The sequence below is a fragment of the Panthera pardus genome, unplaced genomic scaffold, assembly GCF_024362965.1.
Source record: "Panthera pardus isolate Hobbes unplaced genomic scaffold, ASM2436296v1 HiC_scaffold_10, whole genome shotgun sequence".
In the NCBI taxonomy this organism is placed as follows: domain Eukaryota; kingdom Metazoa; phylum Chordata; class Mammalia; order Carnivora; family Felidae; genus Panthera; species Panthera pardus.
The window spans coordinates 66,785,872-66,804,272 of NW_026526655.1; the positions used below are offsets into that span (position 1 = coordinate 66,785,872).

The 18,401-nt window shown below is 36.7% G+C and overlaps 1 protein-coding gene across 1 annotated transcript in view; it reads right to left on the bottom strand.

The window, feature by feature from the left end:
- Nucleotides 1-17,961, bottom strand: part of CSRNP3 (cysteine and serine rich nuclear protein 3) — a 212,192-nt gene extending 194,231 nt beyond the window's left edge. The window contains exons 1-2 of the mRNA XM_019458184.2: nucleotides 17,842-17,961; nucleotides 825-995 (exon numbers count right to left, since the gene is read on the bottom strand). The gene's annotated coding sequence lies outside the window, so the exon portion shown is untranslated. The remainder of the gene's footprint in view (nucleotides 1-824; nucleotides 996-17,841) is intronic.
- Between the last annotated feature and the right edge of the window lie 440 nt (nucleotides 17,962-18,401).

The window sequence follows — 18,401 nt, forward strand, 5'->3', positions numbered from 1 at the left end:
GTAATGGTGCTTTAAAAGGAAGTTTATACCCATCATCCTATGGGACTGTATTTGACCTTGTTTAGTTTTGCTTTGTATGATTAACTTCTAAAACTAATTTAGAGATCCCTCTTTCCCTAATGACTGGGATTGAAGGCACACAGAGATGTTGGAAAGATTCACCTAATCCAAAATCAGTCAATGTGTACCAGTTATAGGGAAGGCAGTTTGAAATGGCTAGAATTTTAAGTTAGAACATACTACATACCATACCAAATGATGCTGTTCACATTAACTGCTTAGGAAAGGTATATGCGTGCGGAAAGCTGCACTTAGTGTAGTGCATGAATCTGGCCTCAAGTTTGAGGTTTACTAGTATTCTAAGAACAATAGAAGCTGATGGCTTTCAGGCCTTTGATTTCAGAGCAGCATTCTTTTAAAAACAAACATCGTTTTCTCACGTAGGAAATACATGTGTTGTACTCAATACTGCTAATTCCACAACTCATTGACCAGTATTATTAGAATTTCAAAAGAGCTCAACTGATCAGATTTTGAAATGGATTTGAGATGGATTTCAGAAAGCTGAAGGTGCATACGAGATCATTTTCAATTGCTTACCTTCAATCGGACGCATTTCTGCCTCTCATACCTACTCCATAGAGATGAACAGAAGGATACCATTCAGATTTAATTAAACAAAATGATATCACATTTTACAAATAAGTCTGATATGATGAAAAACTTGGAGCAGATAAAAGGCAGTGGATAAAGATAGAAACTCCAGGAATCGACCATACAACACACTTTAGAGTACAGCCTGAAATATGGCTTCGGATACTCACCAGTGAAAAGATTACAAGTGGACAGATTGACACTATCAACACTGTCAGCACCGTCACAGCTAAAAACTTCATCATCTGATTCCTGCACAGAGCAGCAGGGTGAAGAGCCGTCAATTTCTTCCAACTTCCCCTTTAAAATTCCACTCATAGCTGCAGCGCTGTCACATGTACCTGTAACAGGAACGGGAACAACAGAGCGTTGAAACATTTGACCACTGCATGGTCCAAGTCTCCAAATCGGTTTTTGAGGCTGCAATTTTTTGACCCACATCGACCACATCATCATATCCGTGCAGAAATTATTCTTTCCGTAACGTTTGAAAGCACTGAAAACAATTCTACCCTGATGCATTGTTATTTGCATTCTTTCTTTTGACTAAGGTATTTTATATGAAAAAATCAAATTTAAGAATGTGGAATCAGAGTACTGCAAAGGAAATATGGTTCAGTGTTTTGAAACGTCAAAACAGGAGTCAATTACACTTATTTGATTTGTTCTAGTAAATCGTGTACTGTCATTGACAGAGCCAGAGTTCAGAACAAAACAGATCACTCACTTGCATGCTGTCATACCCAGAGCATACTGATTAGGGCATGTCTATCTTGCTTGGGATTTCTTTTTTTCTCAGGTACAAAGGCATCTACTTTCCTGGGGCTCTTTGTCCGTCAAAAATCAAATTGGTTGCTAGGAATGACTATACCTGCAGAATTCAGATGCCTTATCATGTTTCCAGTCAATTCAGCATAGCTACAGGGAATATTTGAGTCCTATGCCAACGAAGCTGGCTGAATAGATCGTATGCAGGGTAAACCACAGTCTCTAAATCTTTTACTGTATAAAATATTAATTTGAGTCTCCTTACTCTCTGTATCAAGATGGCCAGTGAAAGACAGTCAGAGGTAGCCGGATGCATTTAAAAATTTTGTTAATGCCAATTTAGACAAGTCAGTAAACCTCTGAGAATAATAATTTCTTCATAGTTACAGAGTAAGTGTTAAGATGATCAGTGGCTGCAAACACAAATCCCGCCAGTGGCAGGGAACCTCGGTGAGTAAAGAGGGTCAGATGTAATAAAATCATGAAGTCACCTCAGTCCTCTCTTTTGTCTACTGTTGCTTGTAACAAAGGTATCAAGAAATGCTCCTCTACCCTACTGAGACAGGGAAACTAAGAGAATCCATGAAAAACTACTTTTTTGTTGTTGTTGTTCCTTTTCCTGCTTTTATTCTTGCTAAGACTTCTACCTACACCTTATACATGCCTTATAGAACAGATAATGTATGTCCTACTTACAAAGGTCAAGGAGTTAATAATTTCTTTGGAGTCTTCCAGCATGATAGATAACACCTAAGGAGTGACTGGGCAGGGTTGTCCAAGACCACTGACTCACTAAGACACGTGGCTCCGGGGCATAAGTCACTCATGGAGGATATCTCACTAGTTTTTGTTCCCAATGCCTGAGAAGACATGTGTACCCGACAACAATCCTCAGTAAAGACCCCAGACCGCAAGCAAAGATGAGACTCACTCTCGTTTCCAAGTCTCCTGGATGCTCTGTCCATATCTACACTCTCTTTACATCTTCAATAAACTCTGATCTCTCTTCCTCTTGGCTCACATTGGATTTCTATCTTGTGCAAAGCCAAGGGCCCTCTTGGCTCGTTCTGAGGGGCCCCTCTGGATTTTCAGACCTGGCTAGTTTGCATCACTATGCTAGCATAGGCACCCTAATAAATGGTCTCACAGCCAAGGAGAGAGCCAGTAGTAAGTAGTATAAACTGTGGTGAAGTAGAGATGCACACGCAGGCCAAAGGGGGAAGCTGCTACTCAGGTCGATGTCATTTCCCCACGCTTTCCCAGTTTCAGCTGCTCTAAAACCTGGCCAACACCCCCATTTGCATTCAGAAGCAGTCCTTCGCACCATTAGGTTTTACGCTCCCCATCCCCCTTTCCCTTATTAATCTTGTTTATAAAATTAAAGGAGCAATTTTTAGATTACATTGTAATTTAAAGCCCAACTTGGACTTTGGCTCTACAAGAAGGACAAAGGATGGTCGGATATATGACTCCAAAGGGTTAACAGACAAAGAAATCAAAACCTTCTCTTTTCCAATCACCCAGCACAATGCCCGAAATGCCTTTGCTAGAAAATATCAGCTGGAGGAACAAACTGATTTTACAAGACGCTGCACAATATATGCTACCAAGGAAAGGTAATATGTTAAGCCATTATACCTCAGGATGACACTCCTATCTATGCCTTTTGATAATACAGAACAAGTCTAACTAGAGTGACTTTCTTAAAAAGGTAGTGACCTTGGGTCCTTGTGCCTCTCACCGACCTCGTAGTCTCCTTCTGTTGCAGTCGTGACATTTCCTTGGGATGTACTTGTTCCAAGTCCTTCTCACTGGCTTCCTCTGTTTCTGTATTTTCTGATTCCTCATATCCCCAGCTGGCACATGGCTTTGGCTTTGACAGATCTGCTTCTACTTCATTGTATCCTACAAGTCTCAACTCTGAATACTAATTGACTCATTCTTTCCATTATACCTAAATGCTAATTGTTGAGAAAGTGAATCCGAGTGCCCTCATTTAGTCATTCACACCATTCTATAGAAATGAGATTTGTTTGGGGTGCACTGGGTGGCTTAGTCAGTTAAACATCCAACTCTTGACTTCGGTTCAGGTCATGTTCTCACAGTTCATGGGTTTGAGACCCACATCGGACTCTGCACTGACAGTATGCAGCCTGCTTGGGATTCTCTCTCTCCCTCTGCCTCTCCCTCACTCGTGCTCTTGCTCTTGCTCTCGCTGTCAAAAATAAACTTAAAAAAACAAGAAATGTGATTCATTTCCTTTCTGACCTTAGTTTAGAGGTTAATTATTTATCTAGTAAACGTCTGTTGAGCTTCTATCAGGAACTAGTGACTATCTTATCATTAAAATGATAAAGTAACAGTACAGGAAAAAAATTCTTTTCTCTAATGGTGTTTCTTTACTGGGTGTTGTTGGAGAAAGGAGTAGACACATAATAAACAGATAAACAAATTAAATATATATTATGTCATATGGAGATCAATGTTATGGAGAAAAATAAGCAGTTAAGTGGTATAGTGATTACAAGGTTGGCCAATTGAGAACATTTCATTTTTAATTGATTGGAGAGCTAATGTCACAGTGGGGAAGCAGCAATGAAGACGCGGAGGTGATAAGGAGGCCAGCCATTTTGACATGCAGTGGAAAAGCAGTCCAGGCCAAAAAAATGGTGTGTGCCCAGGTCTTGGGCTGGGAGCAGTGAGCAATCAGGTTAGACAGGTATTGGGGCTAGATTGTGTAGCACCTGTGAGAGCTTCAGCTATTACTCTACATATGATGGAGGCCACCGCAGGGCTTAAGTCATGGAGTGACAAGATCAGACTTATATTTTCAAAGGTGTACTCATTAGCCTGTTATTTCGTAAGAAAACACAGCTCCATGGTTAGAGGAAAAGCATGGGAAAAGGGAAAGGTCTGAAATTAAGGAACACACCTAGAGAGGACTTAGTGACTCAGATAAACAGGTAAAGTGAGAAAACCTGACCAGTCAGAGGGCTGGAAAGGTCATAGTTTCTTTTGGGGGGGGGGGGGGGGGAAGAATTTAGAAAAAAGTTAGAAGGGGAGGGGAGTCAAAGTGCTTCCCAAAACAAAATGATTACTTAATTTTTTTCCCTATAACTACCTCTGTCTCTAGATTTACCAATTATTTTATGACAGTGAAGGCCATCTTATCTGCCAGGTTTCAAATAGGACCAACTCAGATACATTGGTACCACTTTGTGATGTTGTTTGTAAGCGTTCATTTATTACTATAAAGGAATATTTCTTTTAGTTTGGCAGAGAAGATGGAATAAGTCGATGATTACCAATATTCATGGGAAAATGGAAACAAAAAGTTAATAACTACTTTATTCACCATCCTCTCTAAAGTTGCTTATTCAAAATTTTTAAAAAGTCCAACATACAACCACTACCTGCTACCTCAGGGATTATAGGACTCTGGCTCTGTTTGAAAGTCAGGCAGGCTCCAGCTAAAAATGTCACTTGGTGACCTAATATAACCATTCATTATTTGGTTGAAGTGACTCTCTTTATCTTCAAGTGACTTATAGAGGTTTTAGAAGAATTGCAGAAAAGCTCCTAAAGACTAAAAGCTGTTGATGGATTTTTTTTAATGTTGATATACTCTATTAGTTACAGGAAACTATTTGGAAATTTTTCCTTAACTGATATGAAATCTATAAAAATAATTGTGTGGATCATATTTATGCTTCTAGTCCTCTTGGCCCTGAAGAGTCTTGGACAAAATCATTAAAGAGAGATTGGACCAGATGACTAGATAGCTGAGGAAGCACAAAGAAAGGGTGGGGAAAATGTCCCAAAGCACAACAGACCCTTGTTGAGAGAGATTTCATCCTACAGATTGTGTTTGCCAATCTGATTCCACTGGAGTGTGCTCTGTTGTAGTACTAAAATTGCAATGCTACAATTATTACCATGACAACAGATGATGCAGGAGAAGCTACATTGTGAGAGATGAAGATCCACACCGCCCCCCACCCCCGACGCCCCATTCAGATCTCTGTAGTAAGAGGTGGGAAGAAAGACCAAAGAAAAGTTATTGTGTGTGTCCTTGGATGAGTTTTTCCATCCACATAGTTAAGTGGAAGCAGTCCTAAACAATATTAAGTCACCCTATGACACAGAATACTGTTTTAAGAGTATATGGCTGGCTGGAAGAAAATGTTAGCAAACAGGAATGTATGGATGACTTAATTTACATTTTCAAACATCAAAAAGATTATGCTATTTCTTGTGTATTTGTTAGAAGTCAAAAGTTTCATAATTCTACTTCAGGGTCCCCTAAAAAAATGATCTTGAGTTTCCTAGGTCCAAAAAAAACCAAAGTTTTCTTAGTCTTTTCTCTCTTTCCTTCTTTCTTTTCTCTCTCTCTCTCTCTCTCTTTCTCCCTCTCTCTCTCTCTCTCTCTCTTTCTTCTTGATCTACCTAATGGAATACTATACTATTACTTATCCTGTATCTAATAATTCCTTTTGAGAAGTACATAAAATAATATAACATTCTTAATACTGCTTCTAATATTAAAATAGTTATTTGTATATCCGTCAAATGCTCAGATTTTGAATTAAAATATTTACAACAACATTTTAATACTTTTATATAAACCCAGACATGCAAAAGGCAAGAGATGATTAGTAATTAAGAGAAGAAAATTGTAAGTTATTAATTTTTATGTTAAATTTATGATGTAATAAGAAGTAACTGAGCCAAGAAAGATCACTAAAAGAATGTAAAGGAAAATATAATTTGCCATTTTGAGGTCAGAACTACTATGAGTGATGGGTACATCGATCTTTCTACAAATGGAAATTATTTTTTTAAATAATAGATTAGAACTTATATGGATCTGCCCTAAAAACTTAAACATTTGTTTTTATTAGGCAAGTTTTACAGAACAAAATACCCAAGGTTGATTTTTTTTGATTAGGTAATTATAATACCAGACAGCACAAATATCTAAATAGTAAACTTCCATAACCACACAAATGTGTTTTTATATTCTCTTTATTTCCCCTACAATAAAGATACTTACTATAGAGCTAGGATACAACCGTGGGCTCAGGTTGATTACCAAAAACTAGAACAGGAGTGGGACAGATAGCTGGACCTAGAGATGGAGGCAGAATAAAAATGAAAGCATGGTCCTGGGAACATGGACAGAAAGTAGGGCAAGTGAATAGAGTCTGAGAAGGATAGAGGGAAATCCCCAAAGGAGAAATGGACAATTAAGGGACTTGAGAGATCTGAGCATTGATTTTTATCAAGGATTTAGTTGCAGAGAACAAGAGGTAGTGGGAACTACCCCGGGTTATAGAGTCTGGAGAAATGCTAGTTCCAAAGATTATGGAATTTGGTACCTCCCCCTTTGGGTTGAGAGGGAACTGGGAAGAATTTCTTTAATCTGAATTCGTGGTGATAATCTGGATCCTCAATTAAAAACACATCTGTTACTTTGAAATTAAGATCTGAGAGGCTGGAGCTGGAAAAAGCTTAGGAGAAAAAAGCAATCTGCGTGTTGTTACTGTTAACCACTAATTTGCCTTCAGGTACAGGGAAACAGTGAAATGTACTGCAGAGGATTTAAATTAGGCTAATCATTTAAATTTCCAGAGGATATTTTTAAAAACTGAGAGTCCTAGGAAACATTAGGAATCACGGTATGATGAAACGAGGGAAGCCTGTTGCTTTAAAATTTGGTGTCCCCATTTCCTAAATAGGAATTTTTCAGCAAGTTACTTAATTTCTCTGAGCCAACATTTTCCCACCTGTAAATGGGTTAGTAGCTGTTGTGTAGTGTTAGAATGTGCCCTGTATGTGCTTTCCTAATAATTGTTAACTTCTACATCCTCCATTGCTATGTATTATGTATTGCAGATGTCTTTCATTATAGCTGAAACAAAACCAAAGCCCTTCTCTAAAATCTTGGCTGAGAGGGTAATTTAGCCAGTTTAATATAAAGCAGGGTGATACATTAGGAATGAAGGACTAGACCATACTATTTGCATTTTGAGTCATTGAATGAATGTCGACAGCACAGACGCACGCACACACACACGCACACACAAATTGAGAGGAGATGATGCTAAGTCTTCTCTTGAGGATGCTCTTGTGGTTCTGATAGTTGGGCATGGCCAGACACTGTCAAGGTGGTCCACTCCTCATCAAGTGACTCTGTCTTGCCAAAAGCCTAATTCACACTCTAGGAAGGATGCTGGGTCTCCCCAAGAAGTCTCTAGAAGCCTAGTCTTACCTACAACAATCTGAGGAGACTGGTCAGGGTATACTCCCTCCCTTGTCAAGTGACCATGTCTTACCAAAAAGTCACTTAAAACTCCAGGAAAGAGTATGAGTTGAGTAACACCATATATACACTTTTGTAACCTATAATTTCTCCACTTATAACATGAGGATGTTCCTTCTCATTCAATATTTTTCAAAAACTGTGTTTTTGTTTTATTTTATTTTTATTTTTGTGCTTCAGGCTACATAGCATTTCATTTAATACCTATGTCATAATAGTTAACTAAAACTCTAAAGGAAGGTGCTTGGTTTCTTTTTAAGTGTCTATTATTATAAATCAAGTACAATTAACATTTCTTTCACATACCTTTGTGTATATCTCTGATTATATCTTTAGGATAAAGTCCTGGAAGTGGAAGTCCTGAGCTTTCAATACACATTGCCAAATCACCTGGCAGAAAGGTTCTACCAGTTTGTTTCTTTAATGGTGTGTTGGGATATCATTTTACCACACCATTGCCATAACTGTGGCATTGCTATTTTTAAAAATTTCTGTGAGTTTTTCAGATGCTCCTTAAGAATAAGAGCTCAAACCTTTAGTGTTTACCACATGCCAGGCACTATTTTAGCATTTTACATATGTATTACACTGGATTCTAAGGCGGCATCTCTATTCCCCTAGTGTGCACGCCTTGTATACCCCCAGGATTGCAAATATGGGGAGATATCACTCCTGTGACTATGTTCACATTATAAGGTAAAGGGATTTTGCATATGTAATTAGGGTCCCATATCAGTGACCTGATAAGAGATTATCTAGGTGGGCCTGACCTGATCACATGAAGCCTTTAAATCTAGAGGTGAGAAATTAAGGTGAGAAGGATTCAAAGCAAGAGATTCTCTGTAGCTGATTTGAAGACAGGAGTCCTGTGACATAGATTGTGTGCAGCGTCTAGGAGCTGGGAGCAGCTTCAGCCACAGCAAGCAGAAAACAGGGAAACAGTCCTATAACCACAAGAAGCTGAATTCTGCCAAAAAGAATGAGCTGGGAGGTAGATTCCCCACCGCCCCCCGCCCCCCCAATTACCAGACAAGAACTCAGCCAAACTGACACCTTGGTTTCCACAGAGTGAGATCCTAAGCAAAGAACTCAGCCACACAGTGCAGGGCTTCTGACCTATATTCTAATAAATGGGCATGGTTTTAAGTTGCTAAATTTGTGGTAATTTGTTACACAGCAACAAAAAATTAATACAATATATATAATCTCATTTAATCTTCCTTGCACACATATGAAATAGGCATTATTATTAACATTTTCCAAAGAAAAACTAAAGCATAGAGAAAGGAGGTGACTAGGCAAAGGTTGGAGAGCTAATTAGTCTTAGAAGCAGCACTCAAACTTAGGCATTGGGCACTTGGGCACCATATTTTTCATTACCATACTCTTTCTGGTCTGTTGATGGCATCTTACTGCTTGAAATTGGTTTTCCCCAAATATCTGTGTGAGTTAGAACTACCTTTTTCCATTTCTTCCCATTTTCAATGGGTTTCTGTGTGTTTGTGTTGTGCGTATTTGTCTAAGTTACTTAACATTCTTTTTCCCAGTAAAGTATATACATTGTTTGTGTTTACAGACATTTTATTATAGCTATAAGAAGCACACTCTGGTTTGTGATTTTTGGTATTTTTACATTACCTTTACAGAAGAAATCGGTCATGAACACTTTGGACACCTAAGTGCCTTCTTAGAATTTAAATCAGAATTCTTTGAGATTTCTTCATAATTGTCCTATTTTTTTCTTGATTAATAAGTTGCTTTTCTTTTAAATAAATAGATCATAATAATGTTGTCGAGTCCTTACTTGGTGCCTGAAACTAAATTCTGTGAATGTGTTATCTCATTTGTACTTATAATGATTCTGATATAAGTATTATTGTTTCCTTGTTATCATTGAGCAACATGAAGCTTAGAATGTACATTTCTTATATATATTGGACATAATGCTCCTTTGTGACAGTAAATATTTTGAAACATCAGTACACATGCTACTTTGTAAAAAATTTAAAAACAAGGCATAGGTGGAAAAAAAGAATATAAAATTTGAATACATTACTTTTATGAAGAATATGTAATTTATGGAGTACTTTTGGAAGTATTTTTGTATTGGAAAATTTGAACTATTCTCATATTGAAAAAATTATTAAAATATATACCATATTTTAGCCTTCAAGTTAGAGATTCTTCAAGAGATTATAGACATACATCTGTCTTAAAAATGATTAACGTAGCATATACCAAACTTGATCCATAACATTTTAGTGGATGAAGTTTTGTGTTGGAAAGGGGATTTATGATCAAATAAGTCTTAAAAATTCTTATACTCTTTTTGGAGAACCTCACTGCGCATTAATAAAGGCTATCCGGAAATTGGTATTGTTTAAATTTTGTCCAGATCCTTACAAATTTATGTAAGCATAGAATATTGGGAGGGGCACCTGGGTGGTGGCTCGGCCAGTTGAGCATCTGACTTCAGCTCAGATCACAATGTTGCCGTTCGTGGGTTCAAGCTCCACGTGGAGCTCTGCACTGATAGTGTGCAGCCTGCTTGGGATTCTCTGTCTCCCTCGCGCTCTGCCCCTCCCCCACTTGTACTTTCTCTCTCTGTCAAAATAAAGAAGTACACTTAGAAGAAAAGAATATTTTTTCATGGAATATTCAGTAACTCAGAACTTCAAAAAATGCCTTACCGGTTTGATATTTTGAAAGTCCTATCATTGCTATTCATTAATGATTCTAGGATTTGTTTTCACAATTATGAAAACATAGAAAAACACCATCTCATACAATACTAACTTAACTAGCTGATGTCCAATGATTTCATTTCAGTTAATATGGAAAAGTGGAAAAACTTGCCAATCTAGCGGAATTGTGTGGGTTTTTTAAACCTTTAAATGAAGAATAATACTTAGGAAGCCATTAAAAACCCTGGGTATTATTTGGCTCCATTCTTCCATTCCTGACTTCTATTCAGCTTGTAAACAGAAAAGGATGACTAACAATAACATTAATAACTAAAATTACACACAATTCCATACTATGTTCCGAATTCTGTAGTGAAGTGTTCAGTATACGTCTATCAATCTTTACAGCATCATCCAAGTTGACAACTGAATTTCACAGAAAGGGAAACAGAGGCTCAGATAGCTTAAGTCAGTTGCCCAAATTAGAGGCAATAAGATGATATAGCTCAGAGCTGAACTACAGTCTGCCTGACTGCAAAGTCCACTATGCATCCCATCAATTATTTTGCTGTATTACCTAAAAAAAAAAAAAAAAAAAAACTAATAGGCAAGCCAAAGTTAAAACACCCCATTAGCTCAAAGTATGCATTTCTGGAAACAGGCATGCTGACTGGCTGATTAAATCACTTACTTAGAGCATAAACATGTACACCACAGTATAGTTCCCACATAAATGTGCACAGTAATGGTATATTAAGAATCACTCTTTCTCTTCAGACTCCCAGACATCACATCAGAGCATAACATTCTTTTTTTTCTTTTTGGTCAGTTCTACCTGGCTGTGGTAGACTGTGGGACTTCCATTAGTGCTATATTATCTGCTTACCTTTACCTTGAGACATATTAAAATGGATATATGAACTCTCAGCATGCAACCTTGATTTCTTGGTAGCTGATTCAGGATTGTCATTTGCCAAGCATTATGGCTTACAATTGTTCACCAGAACACAATAAAAATGCAGAAAAGTGGGCCCAGAGCACAAGAAAAATATTGCTGAACAACTTAACTCAAGAGAGTGAAGAATAATTGACTAAGAGTATATGTATGAGAGCACTCAGATTGCAATAAAATACATATTACTACATTTTCTTACACAGATATTATTTAATGCTTTTATATTAATACAAATATAATTATGTTATAATTAATTATGCTATAATTAATGTTAATTTACAACTAATCCATTCATTTAATAAGTGATAATCTCTCTGTGTGTGTATCAAAACACAGCAACAGTATAATGAAACAGCACAGTGCAGGGAGTCAAGAGATGTGACGTATATGCAGATGAAATCTCTTGTCAAAGTAGGAGAGCTCAATGGAGTTTGCACAAATACGTAATTTTGCATGGCTTAACAACATTTACGTGACATGGACGTTGTTACATTGAAAAGCATTAACAGAGCAGCACCTGGAAAGAAGGGACTGCCTCAGAATGGAAGGGGCCTCTGTCACTGGGAGAGTATAAGAAAAGGGCAAGATGACTATCTGACACGATTATTCTTATTCAACCAGCAAACAACTGATTATACTATTGTTTATACTAGATGTTGTCTACAACTCTACTAGATGTTGTCGACAAAGGACACGCCTGCCACCAAGAATTATAGTTAACATAGTTGAATAAAAGCTCATAGAGAAGTCAAAAAAGTGCCTGTCCCGACCACACTGAGAAGCTGGGGCAGGAAGGGTGGGACAAGCCTGAGGTAATTCTGGGCTGTTTTTATTGACTCTGTACGTAAGTTGTATGGAGATTTCTGAATATAGAAGCTTAAAATGGCAGTCCCCAAGCTCAGTTTCCCATGTGACACTGAGCCCTAGAGGACTTTGGTCCACAGCACAGGAGCGTTCACTTGGGACCCCTTGCTGATTTAGTTACCATATTGGGCAAACAATCTAAAACTTGAAGTATGAGTTTTACGAGCTACCAGAAAGGAATTTGGAGAAAGCAAAAGAATAATTTTTTGTATAATGTTTGAAAATCTTTTCTCAAGTGTTTCTGGCTTAATATGCTGACAGCATCACACCCAGTATCACCTGGGTAATGACTGATGACAGATATTGATTTTCCGCGGCTGGCCTAACGCGGGATAGGAAAGGAAATCTTTGTAAATGCATTCAGGAGTCCTGTTTGGGAAATTATTTGTTTCATTCATTAAATATATTGTGATATATCCACAACATGACAGCAACCAATTGTATCAACAGTTACTAGAAAACAAAACTAAGACTCATTTTTTACCCTGACAGCAAGCTCACAAGAAGTCAAGGAGACTATGATGGTAAGTCAAAGACATCAGTAAAAGGATACGAGAGGCAGGTCTAAAGTGGAGAGTTCTGTGCAACTGTAAAACTCCTGGGCTGTTATGCTTTTGGTACCATCTGGCCACACCATGCTTTTTTGCCTTCTTCCAAAGTCCTCCTAAAAGCATCCTTTTATTGCATCCAGTATTTAATGCATTATATCCGATATTGAATACAAACACATAGTGTTTAGCTGTTGTTATTTTGCATAAGCAAATGCTCAGTTTCTTACTAAAAAATCACCATGGGAATCCCTCTCTGTGCCTTTCTTTCTAGATAGGTAAAATGAACAATCCAGGAAGAAACCATCTCTACAAGCCAGTCCCATGTTTCTAGGGTAACAGAAGACTAAAATGTTCAAAGGGAATACATGAAAATCAATAGGTATTTGCTAAAGGACTTCATAGTCAATATTCTTTGAAGATACAAAAAAATTCGCATAATTACTACTTTTCCCTGGTAGTTGGTGGTTTTTGTACAAATGGGCATGCGAATCAGAAGAAATATAGAAATGAGTGTGCACTGGGGCGCCTGGGTGGCCCAGATGGTTGAGCACCCCACTCTTGATTTAGGCTCAGGTCATGGTCTCATGGTTCATGGGCAGAGCCCGCTTGGGATTCTCGGTCTCCCTCTTTCTCTGCCCCTCTCCCCACTCTTTCTCAAAAATAAACATTTTTTTGAAACCAATTTGACAATAAACTTCATATATTGAAAAAATAAAAAAACATTTTTTTAAACATAAAAAGAAAAAAGAAATATGTGTATCACCTTTTGTTGTTGTATTAGAAGATAGTGTGTTAAGCTCTTGATCTGACTAAAAGTACAAAGACTTTGGAAATAAATCACGTAAGTTCTATTCACTTCTCAGCCATGAGATTAGCAAGAATAGCAAGGTTGCGCTCCTGTCAAGTGGTTTTCTGGCTAAAATATTATTCTTAGAATTAGGATTGACATTTATCAAGGTCCTCAACTGAATACTTAAAAAGTTATGTTGAGTCTGTATTCTCAGAGTATGCACATTCAGCAATTTTGGGGTCAAACTATTTAGTCTATTATAACAGCTGAGATCTGAACAATTGGGAAATCAAATGATCTGACAACTGATTCATCGAGTCTGTGAAACATCCAACTGTGATCATTAACTGGAGAATCAAATCCATTTCCTGCTTTTTGATTTACAAAGTGGTAATTAAAGAGTAATGATGCCGTTTGGGACCAACCCCCTTTCTATACCTATATAAGCCCTATCTTATACTATCAAGTATTAAATATGTACTAAGTCAAAAATAACTTCTGATCAATAACATTTTTGAATTATGGCCTACCAGAGTACAAATGCTAAGGCAATTTTTCATTTGCTTGAATTACCTGGGTACATAGCACAGTCTGAACATTGTGAAACCAGACCCAAGCTTTCTTACCCCGGTGTAATTTCCATTTCTTTTAAATCCCATCCTTCCATTCCCAGCAGTGTGGGGTTATTTGCCAAACTAGCATATTTCCATTATGGTTGTAAAGTTGTCTGCCTACATACATTATAGGGGAAGCTATTAATATTTCATTTTCCTGAATACATTTTGTGAGACTTAAGAGACCCATGTAAACTTACCTATGAATCTGGCAAGCTACTTTTAGCAAATAAAGAACCATCGAGCAGTAAAGAGGCATTACTAACAAACTGTATTTTAAAATCATCTGCAGCTGAGAGTCGGCCTGTACAATGCATTATTCTCAGGAACCTGACACACACTTAATAATTTTGATCGTGCCTAAAATAAGGGTTATTTGCCCAGGTTGCATAATCCATCTGATTTGTTAGTGTGTTCTTTAATGTCATCTGTCTTTATGCTGAAAGAGCTGCCATTGAAGTGCTTTGCTCATGTTAATTGATGAAAACTAAGTGCTTCCCATCACCCTAACTCTTTTTGAAAAATAATGTTCTGACATACCAAATTAATTTAAGTAATGTATTGGCTAGATATTAAATATATTAAAATATAGTTTAAGCATGTGGCACTTTATTTGCTGCATCGCTAACAATAAATCTAAAAGACTGAGGTTAATATTATGGAAATAAACTATTATATGTCAAAAACATTTAAATGAGAGGAAAAAGAGAAAAGAGAGTTAGGAATCTCACCTGAATTATAACAGAATAATAGGAGAGACAGAAAAGCTTTATGATGATTTTTCTCTCTCACCAATTAGCTGAGAGAAAAACAATTTATAATGAAAATATTTATATTTATGTATTTATTTCTGAAAATGTTTTAATTTAGGAAATTGCTTAGGGTGAAATATGATGATAGTTGTGTTTTTATTTCTTATTTTTAAAAAAGGCACACAGAATGAAATTTTATTGCCAAATACAGCAAAAGTCTTCAAATAAAACAAAAAGAATATATTTCTATTTATAATAATTCCTTTTAAATTTCAAATACATGATGTTAATAATATTAAAACAGCTTTAGGTTGTTGTATCTATTTTGTATATATTAGATTTTGTATATATTAGATTACAAAGGTAAGGAAATGACAGCATTATAGTAACAGTATGGATATTAAGTTTAAAAATGTCTTAATCTGTCAAAATATGAATTTAATCCTGTTCACTATCCATAGCCTGAACATTTATCTCAAGCTTTTCTTTTTATGATTAAAATGACTGATGCATTAAAACATGTTTCTTAATTTTATTGTCTCATTCAGTGTGCTACTAACCAGTACGAACATGAAGAGAAAAAGGAAAGTATTATGCAAAGGGAACACACACAACATAGAACATAGAAAGAACTATATTTGAATCTTAAAAACGCTCTAAAGGAAAAACAAATGGTCTTGCTTTTGCCATTTCTCACAGAACAGCCTTACATGGTTTTCATTTGCCTTGTTTCATCCTTCACTTGGACAGGAAGCCCTTAACTGTTTTCTTTCATGCTTTTTTTTCCTCTCCTGCCTCCACTCCAGCAAGCGCGCGCGCACACACACCCCCAACACACACCCGCCTCCCCGCCCCCGCCCCTCTTTTTCGTGTAGTCTCTGCAGTGAAAGCTACCATAGTTATCTCATGGAGTCGTCGCATGCAGACTCCTCCTGCAGACGTCTGCCAGTGGATGATAGGAAATGCTGATTGAGAAAGGGTTTATCTACTTTTCATCCAAAATATGTGAGCCATTAAGGAAATTATAAAAAGCAGCAACAATATACTCTGGTTTTATTCAGAACCTTTCCCTTAGCGATTATTAAAAGGATGATATTTTTAGCCAAAGAAAGCAAAATGCATCTGCAGCAGCTGGTTTCCAAGGAAACAGAATAATTTAAAACCATGTGGAACTCTGCTCTCTAATTTTCATCAATTCCCCTTCATTCCTGGAGGTAGCTTTACTCAGAATTTATAATTTCCAAAAAATATAACTGCCTTGATTTATTTTTTTCTAACACGTTTTGGGAGGTGACTGTCCAGTCTCATAGATCACCTTAAATTACAACCTAGGAATAGATTAATTTCTACCTTCATTTTGTTTTAAAAACCAAGATCAGAAGATTCCATCAATAATTAGAAACATGGCAACATCACAGTACCTTATAATGATGTTTGAAATCCAGAAATAGTTCAAAACAAACCAGGCAAGTGTATTTGCTTGGGTCAATATGACATAAGTGTGTGAACATACTATCAGCTTTATTTAGTACGTTTAGGAAATTTAAGATAGTTCTCCATTCATTTAGGTAATCTTTCCTAATATTCAGTAATTTTTCTCCCTCTCTTTTTTTTCAATTTTGCAAGAACTGTTACGTTTTTGTCTTTCACTCAAAAACAAAATCCATTCTCAAATGAAAACAAAAAGCAAAAACAAGATAAAGAAATTCTTAGATATTATATATATTCATTCCTATTAGTTTGTGATTCAAAGGAAGTATTTAAAAATATTTGAATGCATCATTTACACCAGTGAAAGACTTTTATTTTATTATAATCAACAAGTATTAATTGTCCATGTGCCCAAGTCAGTAGTAATATTTCTTAAAAGCTCAGTTTTAATGAGGTTCCCCCTCCCTTAATTGACCCATATTTATGAAATAAAATAACTATAAAATTAAATGACTTGTAGTAAAATTATTTTTCTTCTTTTTACTGTAAGTGTGTCATTTAGTCTACATATTTAGAACTCTAGCTTATTTTCCCTAAGGGAAAATAAAAGGCAATATTAAGAGATACAAGCAAATCTTAACTTCTGAGCTGTTAAAAAAAATTATTGCCCTAGTGATATCACCAACAATATAAATGCTGCAAAGGAACCCTTATCTAGATACATCTGATTGATAAATGAAACTGCCAATGAAATTTGCCTATTAAGATGCTATTTTTTTACAGAAATGCTTAATCCTTCAGAAACAGGTTTCTGAGCTTTTAAAATGAAAACAGCCCTATGCATGTTGATAAATAGAGTTGTTTATCACATAAGCTTACAATTTACTAAATAAAATGACACAACCACTCAAAATCATGAGATTTATCAAGAGGAGTACGTTAAATAAAAGAGCTTAAAAGCACACAAATCATTCATTCTAAAGTAGTGCTTAAAGAGTCTACAACCAGCAAAAATTATTTTCCTAGACCACTTACTGTATTGTTAATATTGAAAGACACCACATGAAATTTTATGTCGTATATTCAGAGAAAACTCCATTTTCCCAGAACCTGTGGAATTTACCGGGCTGTCCTCCTCCTTCCTTTCATTCCCAATCACATAAACTTGAATAAAGCAAAAAAGACACACGGTGACTCATTTTCTCTATTAATTTCGCTTCAATAACACTTTCCTGGAAAGTTATCCAGGGTTAAGACATGCCTCTGGGGTTTTTATCAGCTAGTGGTGTTGCAGAGAGAAGAAACAGCTCAGCCAAAGCTCCCTTAAACAATGAATGGGACACACTTTCGGGAAACGTCTGCAGAATAATGTTCATATCATAAAATTGTCTCAATAGGCACTGAGAAGCATTCTAGTTTGAAGAAAAGGATTTTTTTTTTCCTTTTTTGCTCTTACCTGTAAATATGGTTTCTGTACTTCAGCTCCGTCAGAACAGACTGAAGAGTTCACGCCTCCCTCGTCGATCCATCAGGCAGCAGCCGACCAATAACAAAGCCAGATCCTGGCTTCTCAGGCTCCTGCTCCTGCTCTGCTTCCATCCCAGGTTTCCTCCCACCCCCACTCTCTTAGAGGGCAAATCTTTGCAGCTGGGAGAGAGGAAGGGAGTGGAGAAAAGGAATATGAAGAGGAAAAGAATAAAGAGATGAAAGATATTTCAAAGAATAGCTGCAAACTATTAAAAAAAAATATATATATATCTGCGGATGAAGTCAGCCGAAGTAAAATGTCTTGCTTTGGATTTAGGAAAATAGGGTTAATCAGTGTCTCAACCACCTGAAATCAAAGCAAAAGACTCAGGATAAAACCTAGGTAAATTGCCTATCTTTTCAGCTCCCACTGATTTTTCTCTGGGGGAAAAAATGATCTCTTCGTTGTACATTTTGATATGTAGATAGAGGAGGTTGAGACTGAATATCGAGATAACATTATGCATATGTAGTTTGCAAAGAGATAAA